Source organism: Scyliorhinus canicula, chromosome 10, assembly GCF_902713615.1.
Source record: "Scyliorhinus canicula chromosome 10, sScyCan1.1, whole genome shotgun sequence".
NCBI classification, from domain to species: Eukaryota; Metazoa; Chordata; class Chondrichthyes; order Carcharhiniformes; family Scyliorhinidae; genus Scyliorhinus; species Scyliorhinus canicula.
In genome coordinates, this window is record NC_052155.1 from 127,714,768 (window position 1) to 127,728,528 (window position 13,761).

Consider the following 13,761-nt stretch of genomic DNA (forward strand, 5'->3'; position numbering starts at 1 on the left):
CCACCTTATCCACATGCATTGACACTTTCAGTGACCGGTGGACATGCACGCCCAGATCTCTCTGCCTGGCAGTACTCGCAAGAGTTCTACCATTTATTGTGTAATTCCTACATGCTTTGGACCTTCCAAAGTGCATTACCTCACATTTGTCCAGATTAAACTCCATCTGCCATTGTTCCGCCCAAAACTCCAGCCAGTTTATATCCTGCTGTATCCTCTGACAATCCTCTTCACTATCTGCAATTGCTCACTGGCCTATAGTTCCCTGCTTTCTGTTCCCTCCTTTATTGAGCAGATTTGGTCCATTGCAGCTTTTATATCTGCTGGGATCTTTCCAGAATCAAGGGAATTCAAGAAAATTATAATCAATACATTCACTATCTCTGCAGCTACTTCTTTTAAGACCCTAGGGTGCAGGCCATCAATTCCAGGAGACTTGTCAGCTTTAAGCTCCATTAATTTTCAATTACATTTTGCAAGAGTTCTTCCTGTTTATTTCCTTTGTTCCCATTGATTTATGTTATTTTATTATTTTGGTCCATGGACCCATTATTGGAGTGTACCTTTAAGCAGAATACTCAAGTTTGAAGGAGCATGTTTGTCTGGACACGGTGTTCCCAGGACACTGTTTATTGCCAGACTCCTCAGCCCCGAGTGGATCTTAGAAACCAGGTTTAGAGGGAGTCAGGCCGATCGGGTAGCTGATAACTGGTAGGTTGGCCAGGGATGGTGTTCTGCCTGACAACGGTCAGTGATTGGTTCTTGCGTGATGCTTTCTCAGAGAACTGGGCAAATGCGTTTAGCCCTTGGAAGTGGAAGGAACATTTTCTCTGCTGCTTGCTGAAGTGAAAGAATTGCTTTATTGTTCTGAAATACATCTTTCATTGTGAACTTGGAATTATGCTGAGTCTGCTGAGAAAGTAGACAACCTTGTCAGAAAAAACTTAGAAGGAAGAAGCACCAAAACGAAAGCTGAACTTCAGGAAGTTGCTAACTGGAAGTCATCCAAAGGCATTAATGATGTTTATCCTTTTATTTTAATTCATATTTTATTTCCCTTTACACCACCCTTTCCCCTCTATGCTGTTTGTCTATATGTGTGTAGAGAGTGGGGGTAGTTAGGGGAGGTTAGGAAAGGGGTAGCAGATAACCAGTTACATTTTCTGTCCATTTAATAATAATACTGTACATAATAATAGGTTACTTGTGCTACAGTTACAAACTTGGTGATTGCAGTTTATTGAGTTCTGCCAAGGACCTCTGGTATTTTTAATAACATATAATTTCACCTGTGTTGTGGTTCTGGGTCAAGTGGGGCTGCAATTGACAGCACACTAGCCCAGGGTGATGTGACAATTTTCTATGGGGGTAGTGATTGTTGTAAATTCCTCCCTCCCTTTCCCTCTTGATTTTTTTTACTCTTCCTGGGATGCTTTTTGTGTCTTCTACTGTGAAGGTGGATGCAAAAGACTTCTTCAAAGCCTCTGCCATTTCCTCATTTCCTATTATGAATTCCCCAGTCTCAGCCTCTAAGGGACCAATGCTCACTTGAGCAACTATTTTCCTTTTAGTATACTTTTAGAAGCTTTGACTGTCTATTTGTATGTTTCTTGCTTGATATAATTTCTCCCTCTTTCTTAATTATTTTGTCATCCTTTGCCGGTTTTGAAACTTTCCCAATCCACTGGCCTACAATTAATCGTTGAAACATTGGGCTGCATTTTTCGGCCGTGCCTGCTGCAGGATCACCACGGACGGGATGGGAACCATGTAAAGGTCCGTTGACCTCGGTTGCGAATCTCCGGCAGGTGCGGTCGAAGAATCCCACCCATTGTATGCCTTTTCTTTCAATTTGGTACCACTCTTAACTCAGTTAGTGACAGATGAGTGCATCCTTCTGGGAGTGTATCAAGTAACTTGATGAAACTTTGGTTTCAGTTGTACACAAAAAAAAGGAATAATAAATAAAGTAATATTCCAATCAACATACCCTGAAAATAGTCTCAAGTACAGAAGGGCAGAACAATAAAGCTTGAAATCTCTTCAATCATATTTACACAGAAATCCTACAGATATTCATGTCATTTCCTGCATTGATCCACCAATGGGAATTTATGTGCAAATTTCTTGTGCGTCTCTATTAACTCTGCTGGTGTGTGAAAACTGGCATAAAGACGTGTAATTTCAATATAGAAAATATGGGACCAAGGAAATAGGGGCAGAATGCACGTTCGCCTGCGTGGGTTTCCTCCAGATGCTCCGGTTTCCTCCCACAAGTCCTGAAAGACGGGCTGCTAGGTAATTTGGACATTCTGAATTCTCCCTCAGTGTTCTGAACAGGTGCCGGAGTGTGGCAACTAGGGGATTTTCACAGTACCTTCATTGCAGTGTTAATGTAAGCCTACTTGTGACACTAATAAAGATTATAATTATAAGATCACTACACGGAATATTAGGATCAGGCTGCACAGATCTCCATTCAGAAACACATCCAGCAGAAGCTCCATGCCAGGAGTTTCTATTACCCGAGGACACGACTCCCGTGTTGCACAAGAGATACATTGAGTCATGGCAAAGGGTGCGCAAATGAAAAAAACATACCCTGTGCTGCACCATGGGTCAGTGTTGGTGGAATCATCAGGCGGAAGTGGCTCCATTGGGGTGCCACATTGAAGAAGTGTTCTATTTTCCTCAATGGAATTTCTAGGAGACTTTCAAGTATCCTGCTGTGTTTCCAGGCGATACGTCCCACTTATCGCTTCAATGGTGTTAGATTAGATAGGTGCACAAGTAAATTCTTGAAATATAGGTAATGTTATCGATGAAAAAGAAGAACTTGAATGAAAATAAGATAGAATCATCATAGAATTTACAGTGCAGAAGGAGACCATTCGGCCCATCCAGTCTGCACCGGCCCTTGGAAAGAGCACCCTACTTAAGCCGCACGCCTCCACCCTATCCCCATAACCAAGGAACCAAACCTAAACTTTTTGGACACTAAGGGCAATTGAGAATGGTCAATCCACCTAACCTGCACATCTTAGGGCTGTGGGATGGAACTGGAGCACCCGGAGGAAACCCACGCCGACACAGGGAGAACGTGCAGACTCCACACAGTTGCGAAGCAACTATGCTAACCACTGGGCTACCGTACTTCCCTCCGTTCCTTTCAACTCAGGATGAACCATTCCTCTCAACTCAGCACACTTGATGCTTGTTTTTCAAATTCTTGATTCTCAATTCAACCCTGACACAGACCAAGTTGGGAGAATCACCCGGGGCCGGCGCCAATCCCGCACCCGCCGTGTCCCGAATTCTCCGCCACCCAAGATTCGGCGGGGACGGGTTTCGCACAGCGCCGGTCGGCGGGCCCCGCGGGGCGATTCTCCGTCCCGCGATGTGCCGAAGTCCTGCCGCTGACAAGCCTCTCCCGCCGGCGTGGATTAAACCATCTCTCTTACCAGCGGGATTGGCGGCACGGGCGGGCGCCGCGGTCCTGCGGGGGGGGGGGGCACGGGCCGATCTGACCCTGACCCCGGGGGGTGCCCCCCAGTGGTTTTCACCATGGCGGAGGCTGAAGAGACCCCCTCCCCTGCGCATGCGCCGGGATGACGTCAGCAGTTCCGGCGCATGCACGGACATATGCCGGCCGGCGAAGTCCTTTCGGCCCTGGCTGGTGTGGCGCCAAAGGCCGTTCACGCCAGCCGGCGGAGCGGGAACCACTCCGGCACGGGCCTAGCCCCTCAATGGGAGGGCTTGGCCCCTAAAGGAGCGGAGACTTCCGTACCTTTGGGGCGGCCCGACGCCGGAGTGGTTCACGCCATTCCGACACGCCGGGACCTCCCGCCCCGCCGGGTAGGGGAGAATCCCGGGCCGAGTTTCAAAATGACACAACCAACAGCAGTTAGAAAATCGCTGTTTTAATCGTTTAAACTATTTCCCAAAAGGAAAGTCAGGTTTAATATGTGTCCCTACAACCCTTGGTATCCTGACTGCATTAAGCATCTGTTAACCAACTGAACAAATAACCAGAATTAACTGCAATAGGTCTGTTGATTACATTGAGCTTCCACAAGCGAGGCATATTTGTTCTCGGAAATATGCAAATACACCTTTTGTGCGAATAGATCCAAAAGGTGAAATGGCAAAGTTGAGCAGCAAAATGAAAAACAGGTTTAGATTTTGATCAATGTTTGATCTTACTTTTTAAAAAAACTTTACTTGGGTCCTAATGCTTTTCCATAGAATCCCTACAGTGCAGAAGAAGGCCATTCGGCCCATAATTTCTGCACTGACCATCTAAAAGAAAACTCTACCTCGGCCCACTCCTCCACCCTATCCCAGTAACCCCTTGCATTAATCGCAGCCACTGCACCTAACTTGAACATCTTTGGACTGTGGGAGGAAACTGTAGCACCCGGAGGAAACCCAAACAGACACGGGAGACTTTGTAAACTCTGCACTGTCACCCAAGGCCGGGATTGAACCCGGGTCCCTGGTGCGGTGAAGCAGCAGTGCTAACCACTCTACCAAGTGCAACCCTTATTTTAAGTCTAATCAGAAATGAAACACTCACAACGAATTTGCTATTTACCTTGTCAGATCTGCAGTGGGCAGCAGAGGATTGCAAAACCTGTGTGTTGTCTTAATGATACAGCAGCGCACTCTAGTGTTTCTTTCTTGACGTACAGATCTAATATTAAATGGGAGTTTTGATATTCCTGTCTAAAAACTAGAAGTTGAACATTACATAGCCAAAAACCCTGTGTAATTTTGATTCGATTTTGAAGATTTTAACTATCTGGGGCAGGATTCTCCGTCGGCTGTCTCCAGAATCGGGAGACGCGATGGGACGGAGAATCAGACGGCAGACGAAAATCGATGCTGTCGTAAGTGCCGACGGGAATGCCGTGCTCCAGTGCCTTTACAGCGGCATGGTATGTGTGTGTGTGTGTGTGGGGGGGTGGGGGGAGGGTGGGAGAGGTGGAGGGAAGCATATGCCAGGACTGGGGGGAGTAGCAAGGGGTGACCAGGGGATGAGCCATGGCATGAGGGTAAACACCAGGACCAGGCACGGACCGCCATTGCTGCTGCCAGCAAGGTAGCCATCACGAGCACCGGCGCAAGATGGGGTGGTCTTCACAAACCGAAAGGGGTTTCACCCCATGAATGTGAAGCTGGTTTGCGACCACAGGATGCACATCATGCACATCTGCACCTGATACCACCTCCAATGGCCGCCCATCTCTACCGCAGCCCCCGCCCTGCAACCAGCCTAGCCCGGCCCATCCCTCACACCCTTACTGACAGAGCACCAAGGCAGGTGGAAACGTTTGTAAACAGGGCCGGGATTCTAACCTACCCGGCGGGCCGGGGGGTCCTGGCGTGATAGAGTGGCGTGAACCACTCCGGCGTCGGGCTGCCCCAAAGGTGCGGACATCTCCGCACCTTAAGGGGCCAAGCCCTAACATTGAGGGGCTAGGCCCGCGCCGGAGTGGTTGGCGCTCCGCCGGCCGGCGGGAAAGGCCTTTGGTGCCACGCCAGCCGGGGCCGAAGGGCCTTCGCCGGCCGGCAGACGTCCGCGCATGCGCGCGGCTGCTGACGTCATCCCCACGCATGCGCAGGGGAGGGGGTCACTTCTGCCTCCGCCATGGTGAAGACTATGTCGAAGGCGGAAGTAAAAGAGTGCCCCCATGGCACAGGCCCGCCCGCCAATCAGTAGGCCCTGATCGCGGGCCAGGACACCGTGGGGGCATCCCCCAGGGCCAGATTGCCCCGCGCCCCCCCTAGGACCCCGGAGCCCGCCCACACCGCCTGGTCCTGCCAGTAAGGTAGGTGGTTCAATCCACGTAGGCGGGAGAGGCATGACAGCGGCGGGACTTCGGCCCATCGCGGGTCGGAGAATCGCCGGGGAGGGGGGGGGGGGGGGCCTGCCGACCAGCGCGGCATGATTCCCGCCCTCGCCGAATCTCTGATGCAGGAGAATTCGGGACACAGCGGGGGCGGGATTGACGCCGGCCCCCGCCGTTTCTCCAACCTGGCGGGGGCCGGAGAATCGCACCCCAGGTGTTTATTATGAACAGGGGAACATGTTTCTGCAGATTTGTGCCCTAGCCCCTATTGCTATCCTGTGTGCTGCATCCGAAGCAGAAAGGAAAAGGGACAAATAAAATTAATTAAAAAATTTGTTGACTCTCTCGAGAAAATTCAAAATCTGAAGGAGGGAGTTCTACACTTGTGACATTTTATTTGCAGAGAGATTGTTGGACAGTCAGTAATATTTGTCACGCCAAAGTTGTAATGACATGGGGCTGGATTCTCCGCCCCGCTGCGCCAGATTTCTGTTACACCCTGCCGGCGGCTGGTCAATGGGGTTTCCCATTGTGGGGCAGCTCCACGCCGTCGGGAAACTCCTGGGCTGCCGGCAAAACGGAGCGACCGCCGGTGGAGAATCCAGCCCAAGGTGTTTGATTTTACAGTGCCCTGTGAGTGGACTGGCAGGTTGGGGGAATTGTAAAATAGGAACTGTGGCAATGTTACAGGGGACGTTTTGAAAAATAACTGGTCTTGAAAATCCAGCCTTCTCAACACCTAAATAACCATTAGCGTCATTAGTTTGATGGTATTGTTACAGTAAATGGCCTTACATCTCACCCTAATTAAGCTTAGTTTCTTGTATAATTATGCATTGTAATCTGCATTATCTTGATCAGCATGGAAACCATTGAACATAGACTGAGGTCGGTCAAATAGTTCATACAAAGGGCGTGATTCACTTTGGGCGATTTTGAGCGAGTTTTGCGGGGTGTTTCGCATCGGCTGTAATGCCGAGAGCAAGTCCTGTATAGATCCGCACTTAGTGCAAAAGTGAACCCCCACGTGAATCTCGCCATGCCTGACTCCCTTGATGTCTGATTCCCCCATTCCTGCCTCAGCTGCTTGCCGCAAACATGGAGAAGCAACTTTTAAACGCTCCCTCAACACTCATTTTCCAGTCAAGATACAAGGATGGCATTGTGCAGACCTGCTTATCGCTTTGGGGATGCTGCCTGACCAAGCTTCTTGACAACGTAGATAAGAGGTGGGGCACTGGGGTCGGAGTACCAGCATCAGGGTGAAGCAATGCTGCCTGGGAGGCAGTGGCAGCTGCAGTGAGTGCGGGCAGCCTGACCAGGAGGACCGCCGTCCAATGTAGGAAGAAGAAGGACAACCTCCTATGAGTTGTAAGGGTAAGTTACGCCTCTCACCTGGTATCAGTCCCACCTGACACCCTTCAATTTCCCAAACCCACCCACCCCAACCAAACCACTGGCTGACACCTCGTACTCTCCCAACATCCGATCATCAAGCTTTTTCCTCTGCACCCCCTGGCACCCACCAGCACAACCCATTCATGTCTAGGTGCCCACACTTGTCACCTGCTAGAAACCCTCTGACTAACCGTGCAGCTCACAATGTCCTCACGTTGTACCCACAGGAGGAGATAGCCCATAATAAGAGGAAAAGGGTGAAGTTGGGGAGTGGGATACCAGAATCCTCATCCCCTATGAGGAAAGGGCACTGGAGATCGTGGGGCTGCTCAAGGAGAGAGCAATGGCTGACAGTGAGGCCAGCCTGCACCACGGAAGTGAGGACCCATTGCTCCTTCATTCAGATGATCTGCCTCAAATGAGTTGTTGATGTCCCACAAAATGATCCTTCCCTGTCACTGACCACATGGTCATTGTCTCGCAGGATCGCCATCCGATGAAGCCAGGCCATCCAGAGTCGTACCTCCCCATCCCACTGCCACTCTTTGGAGGGGAGTTTCGAGGAGAACACTGGCGAGGCGTCATAGCTGTCACTCCACCTTCCACCACCACAGAGACACAAACCTCAGTGGGTGACATTAGTGGACAGGCTTCAGGGAAACGATGTGGTGCGCACCACACACTTCCTGATCCACATCAGGTGTAGGTAGCAGTCAGAGTTCTGCTGGATACCAGGACTCAGCTGGGTCGCTGAGGTTGAGCCTCTGGACAAGGTTCTCCCACAGTTGATGCAGATGATAGGACACAGGCATTATATTCAGGATGGGGTGTCAGTGACATTCCAGTGACTGCACGGTCGATTGGAGGAGTCCCAATGCCTTCAGCGCAAAGATGGTGCAAGCATTGTGAGGCATCCAGATTAACACTGCTAGGGTGGCGACCACAGTGGAAAGCCTGGAGCGCATGTCCAGGCATTGCTCAGTCTGTGACGACCATGCCTGAGGGGCTCAACATCATAGTCGATGAGGGACGAGTCCCAGACACAGGTGGATATTGCTGAGGCATTCCAGAAAGTGGCCCAGTCACTGAGAATGATCGCAAAGGGAGTTGACATCATGGTGCACATAATGAGCAGCCTCCAGGACTGACAGTGCCAGATGACTCAGAGGCTTCTGGAGCTCAAACCAACTGTCCTTCAGTCCCACGGATACACCCAGAGCCCGACAGGCACCTTCAAGGAGGAGAAGGCGCTGGAGCCCATCATGGGGTCTTCCACCAAGGAGCCTAACGTGGTCTCCAGTTCTTCTGAATCTCCCACTCCTGACATCAACGCATCTCAAGGATAGCCAGCAGACCAGGGTGGAATGGCGACACCTGTGACACCGGTATTTCGGTCGGGGCCCTCCGATTCCAGGCCCTCCAGATGACATCTGCCAAGGGAATCGAAGGCTACAGAGCGTGGACAGCAGAAGGTTGCTTCCACCTCTGATGGGCATCCTGGGGAGCCACCTAGATGTAACATCAGACTACGGACAATCAAGAAGAGTGAGGAGCCTTGTGTGGGGTCATTATCCATTGCTAGGGGGATTGGAAATCTGTCACATTAAAATGTTAAGCATTAAATAATTTCACACCTGCTACATGCCAAGCCACTGTCACTTTAATCTTCACAGCGGGCCTGCCCACACCCCCACTCCCTGTCTACCCCAACCCCCACAGTGGTTCAAGATAAAAAGCTCCCGTTGCAGACTCCACCATGAGGAAGGGAGTGAGCTCACTGTCAGCTGAAAGACTTAGTTAGATCCTGAGGAGCACCAGAGCTTTCCTCACAGCGAGTGGTCATCACTCTCCTGCCTTGTATAGGGACCCGCTGACAGTGCCAACACAGGCCCTGGAGTGATGTTACATGGATCCTTGGAAGGGGAGGAACAGGAGGGTCGGGGAGGGAACAGTGCAATGGTGAGGGGATAGGGTATTGGGATTGGGGGCTGTTGAGTTTTGGACACAGACCCACCTCAGGAGAATCTAGAGATGATGAGGGCCTCCTTGGTCCTCTTGGTATGTTGGACTCCAATTAGACTAATTAGCAGCTGTTTCTGCCACTATGGCTGCAGCCAGGAATCTTTGTGATCTCTGTCTGAGCTTCTACTCCAGAGACACTGCCTAAGCTAAGTGGAAGCTGAGACAGTAGCTATCTGCTGCTTCATCATGGGTCAGTCTGGTGGCATTGCCATGGAGATACCCACCACTTCTATGATGGAAAGGTTGGGTTCTGCCCTGTGCCATGGTGGAGCCAGATCTCAATATGTTCCTAATCAGTGACTGGTGGCAATGTGTATGTTCATTAGTTTTCTCCTGTAATTCACCTCAATGAGGTCCACATCTGAGATCCCTGCACCAGAACTAGTGTGTGAGCTCCTGCTCCAGGAAATGGATAGATAGAGAAATACAGCACAGAACAGGCCCTTCGGCCCACGATGTTGTGCCAAACTTTTGTCCTAGGTTAATCATAGAACTTTAGACACTAAGGGCAATTTATCATGGCCAATCCCCTCAACCTGCACATCTTTGGACTGTGGGAGGAAACCAGAGTACCCGGAGGAAACCCATGAACACATGGGGAGGATGTGCAGACTCCAGACAGACAGTGACCCAAGTCGAAATCGACTTGGGACCCTGGAGCTGTGAAGCAATTGTGCTATCCACAATGCTACCGTGCTGCCCTTAAGAATAAATTAATCTACACTCCATTATTCTACCCTAATCCATGTACCTATCCAATAGCCGCTTGAAGGCCTAACATTTCCGACTCAACTACTTCCACAGGCAGTGCATTCCATGCCCCCACTACTCTCTGGGTAAGGAACCTACCTCTGACATCCCCCTTATATCATCCACCATTTACCTTAAATTTATGTCCCCTTGTAATGGTTTGTTCCACCAGGGGAAAAAGTCTCTGACTGTCTACACTATCTATTTCCCTATCTTATAAACCTCTATCAAGTCGCCCCTCATCCTTCTCCGTTCTAATGAGAAAAGGCCTAGCACCCTCAACCTTTCCTCGTATGACCTACTCTCCATTCCAGGCAACATCCTGGTAAATCTCCTTTGCACCTTTTCCAAAGCTTCCACATCCTTCCTAAAATGAGGCGACCAGAACTGCACACAGTTCTCCAAAAGTGGCCTGACCAAGGTTTTGTACAGCTGCATCATCACCTCACGGCTCGGAAATTCAATCCCTCTGCTAATGAACGCTAGCACACCACAGGCCTTCTTCACAGCTCTATCCACTTGAGTGGCAACTTTCAAAGATCTATGAACATAGACCCCAAGATCTCTCTGCTCCTCTCCATTGCCAAGAACCCTACCGTTAACCCTGTATTCCGCATTCATATTTGTCCTTCCAAAATGGACAACCTCACATTTGTCAGGGTTAAACTCCATTTGCCACTTCTCAGCCCAGCTCTGTATCCTATCTATGTCTCTTTGAAGCCGACAACAGCCCTCCTCACTATCCACAACTCCAACAATCTTCGTATCATCTGCAAATTTACTGACCCACCCTTCAACTCCCTCATCCAAGTCGTTAATGAAAATCACAAACAGCAGAGGACCCAGAACTGATCCCTGCGGTACACCACTGATAACTGGGCTCCAGGCTGAATATTTGCCAGCAACCACCACTCTCTGTCTTCTATCGGTTAGCCAGTTCGTTATCCAACTGGCCAAATTTCCCACTATCCCATGCCTCCTTACTTTCTGCATAAGCCTACAATGGGGAACCTTATCAAATGCCTTACTAAAATCCATGTACACTACATCCACTGCTTTACCTTCATCCACATGCTTAGTCACCTCCTCAAAGAAGTCAATAAGACTTGTAAGGCAAGACCTACCCCTCACAAATCCGTGCTGACTATCCCTAATCAAGCAGTGTCTTTCCAGATGCTCAGAAATCCTATCCCTCAGTACCCTTTCTATTACTTTGCCTACTACCAAAGTAAGACTAACTGGCCTGTAATTCCCAGGGTTATCCCTATTCCCTTTTTTGAACAGGGGCACGACATTCGCCACTCTCCAATCCTCTGGTACCACCCCTGTTGACAGCGAGGAGGAAAAGATCATTACCAACGGCTCTGCAATTTCATTTCTTGCTTCCCATAGAATCCTTGGATATATCCTGTCAGGCCCGGGGGACATGTCTATCCTCAAGTTTTTCAAAACGCCCAACACATCTTCCTTCCTAACAAGTATCTCCTCGAGCTTACCAATCTGTTTCACACTGTTCTCTCCAACAATATGGCCCCTCTCGTTTGTAAATACTGAAGAAAAATACTTGTTCAAGACCTCTCCTATCTCTTCAGACTCAATACACAATCTCCCGCTACTGTCCTTAATCGGACCTACCCTCGCTCTAGTCATTCTCATGTTTCTCACATATGTGTAAAAGGCCTTGGGGTTTCCCTTGATCCTACCCGCCAAAGATTTTTCATGCCCTCTCTTAGCTCTTTACACTTAAACAGACCTATCCCCCTGTCATGGCCCCAGCTAATTAATGCCTGGTGACTCACTGCAGGAAGACCTAGAATAGACTAATCTTTAAGGTATTGCTAGTAAGTGAGCACACAACTGACCGTGGATGAGGAAGATTCAATTGTCGCTTTCAAAAGGGAATTGGATGATTGGATAATTGGATACCTGGCGTCAGACCCATCGCGCATCTCTCGACCCTCCCCGTTGGCGATAACGGGCTTCCCACCCAGGGCAGGCAGGAACCCGATTATTGTGCAAAACCCCGGCCGCCATTCTCCCAAAGGGAGATAAACAGCCGACGCCGGAGTGAAACTTTGGCGTTGGAGGCCGCACCTCGCCCCCTATTCCCCCTCCCCCCCCCCCCGGGGGGGGGGGGGGGGGGGGGGGGGGGGGCTAGGAGCGGCGGAGCGTGAATCTCGGGCGGCACGCCGACAATGACGCGGCCGGCGGCACCAAAGTGACGTCAGCCGCGCATGCGCAGGTTGGCCGGAGCCAACCTCTCTTTTGGAGACGCCGGCCGATGATCAGTGGGCACCGATCGTGGGCCAGACATCTCATGAGCACGCCCGTGGTGCTTGATCCTCCCTCCGCCTCCCACAGGCCCTAAACACAGAGGTCGCGCGCTGTTCACGCCGGCAGTGACCAGCTATGGTTGGCGCCGGCGTGAACCGGTCGGGTTCGGCAGGCCGCTTGGCCCATCCGGGCCGGAGAATCGCCGGTCGCCGTGAGAAACGGCGAGCGGCGATTCTCCGAGCGGCCCGTCGAAAAATGCGACACGCCATTTTGTGGGGGGTGGGAGAATCACGGGGGGTGCCAGGGCAGCGTGTCGTGATTCGCCCGGCCCTCCTGCGATTCTTCTCCCCCGGCGTGGGGTGCGGAGAATCACGCCCCCCATTTTGACATGTCATTAACAGCTTGAAGCCTGATTCAAAGCCTACCCATGATGTTCCCACCCTTTCCAACGGGAATTGCTTTGGGCAGGCTTTGGTGCAGGTCCTGACAAGTGTGCACCTGGTGCGTTGGACCCCAAGGGGATCAAGGAAGTAAATCCAGTGCCCATGTGCCCCTCTGCCACTGCCAAGCTGCAGAGGGAAGTTCACCAAAGATCCTGAGGCTTGGGTGGGCTCAGTTTAGGAGTAAGGGTTGACCTCGGGCCTCTTCCTCAGGATGGGGTCATGTGGTTGGGCTGCGCCTTCTAGCCCTGGGAAACCTGAAGAGCACTCTTGGCATGGTGAATTCAGGAATGTCTGATAAAAATCTTCATTCTTGTCTGTGTACTGTAAAAACTTTGATTTGGCCTCGCCACTTTAATCTCCATCCCACCTGGACATCTGGAAGGCTTCCAAAACACTGCAGTACTCTTTTCTGCAGAAGCTCAGAAGCTGCAGGTATGAGAAGATCCCTTTGTAGCCCTGTGACTGACAGGAGAAGTCAGTTTCACTGGGGCGAGAGGGGGTGGGGGGGGGGGGGGGGTGGGGAGGGTGGTGGGTAGGGGGGTGGGGGGGTTCTCTTTTGTAGTCTGTGTGAGCAGCAGGTGAAGCCTTGCCACTTTGAACTGCTGTGCTCATTGTTTATACAAGTCTAGAAGCATCACATACTTTCTCTTTCTTCACAGCAACTCACTCAGCCCATGCTTTAACACTGCATGTATTTCACGTATCTGAGCCTTCCGAGAAAGCTCAAGGCCTTTGAAATCATTTGTTTTAATTCAATTTCACAATCCAGTGCCTTTAACTAGCCTCTGATTGACAGCTCAATGATCTTTACACAATGTAATTACTGGATGGAGCTAAGGCATCAGGCATTTTGCGAGGAAAGTGGGTCAGTTAGTTTTAGATGAAGCTACGAAAAGAAGTCTCGCAGATTTCTCTCTGCAGTTCAGTTAAAGATATGATGAAATTTGCAGTCTTTTAAAGCAGTTCTGACTTGTTTTATTAGAAGAAGAGCAGAAGCAGATTCTTAAGTAATAGTAATACAG